This window comes from Sphaerodactylus townsendi, linkage group LG17 (assembly GCF_021028975.2).
Source record: "Sphaerodactylus townsendi isolate TG3544 linkage group LG17, MPM_Stown_v2.3, whole genome shotgun sequence".
NCBI lineage: Eukaryota > Metazoa > Chordata > Lepidosauria > Squamata > Sphaerodactylidae > Sphaerodactylus > Sphaerodactylus townsendi.
In genome coordinates, this window is record NC_059441.1 from 8,206,344 (window position 1) to 8,207,686 (window position 1,343).

Below are 1,343 nucleotides of genomic sequence, written 5' to 3' on the forward strand. Positions count from 1 at the left end.
TTCAAAAAACCTGGGACACTTGAAAAAACCTGCGGGACGCGGGACAAATTGTTTGAAGGCGGGACTGTCCCGCCAAAAGCGGGACGTCTGGTCAGCCTAGTCTAAAGACATTATGGATGTAATTTTCTTTTCCCATTCTTCCACTTTAGGAATGTCACTTGATTTCCATATTTTTGCAATCTCTGTTTTTGCAATTGTTTCTGCAAGTGACTTTCTGAGCGCTTGAAGCAGGCTGGCAAACCGTCGCTCATATCAGCCGTAAAATGCAGAACCTCTTGTGTCTGCGTTGCCCCTCTGTTTTCCAAAACCCCACAATGAAAACTCGCATCTGTTTGGCTACGTTGCTGTGTAGCTGCTGGTGGAATGTGTTTGTTCTGGGCAATTTTTTTAATCTTGATCTTCTGGAAACATCAGCGCCGTGCCGTCAACTTCATTCACGGATGGCGTCATGCATCTGACGTCTTTGGGCAAATGGCAAATTGATGCAGAGAACACAAACTGCCCAGGTCGCCCCGGAGCTTTGGGGATGATCCTCACACCAATAGCAATTGTGTGTGTGTGTGTGTGTGTGTGTGTGTGTGTGTGTGTGTGTGTGTGTGTGTGTGTGTGACTCTGAAAAATGGAGGCGGGAAGAAGGATGCTGTTTTGAGTCCTAACAGGGTAGGAGTGCAGGATTTAAATAAATACATGCATAAATGCAATGCCGAGCGCTTTCGAGGCTAGGCCTGGGAAAGAGGAAGGAGAAAAACATCGAAGCAAAAGTCTGCAACATGAGCAACTGTGAGAATCTTTTGGCTAATGTATTGCCGAAGGCTTTCATGGTCGGACTCACTAGGGTGTTGTGGGTTTTCTGGGTTGTATGGCTGTGTTCCTGTAGCATTCTCTCCTGACGTTTCGCCTGCATCTGTGGCTGGCATCTTCAGAGGATCTTTTGGCCAATATTTGCAAGGAAATATCTTTTGACTTATATTTGTTAGGAAGTCAGGTGAAAAGGTAGAGGCCTTGGGAGCTCCACCATGGTGTGTGGGTGTGTGTCTCCAGTTGCTAACAGTGTTGCCCAAACTGCTTGTTGTTCACAAGTCAAGTCAAGTCAACTTCTGGCAGCTGGATTTCGGGCTCCGGGTTGGTCTGAAGGGGAGCAGCATTGGGAGAACGGACAGTGTTCCGGTTATTTTGCAAGCTTTTTTTAAAAAAATACTTTTTTATTGTATAGAATATTTGTAAATTTGTTACAATCAATATCTTCATTCCATCTATACATTTTCCCCATTTTCTCCCCCCTCCCCCTCTTTTCTATTGGTTATTTCATGCAAGCAGCAGGAGATTCATTCTTCTTATTCTCT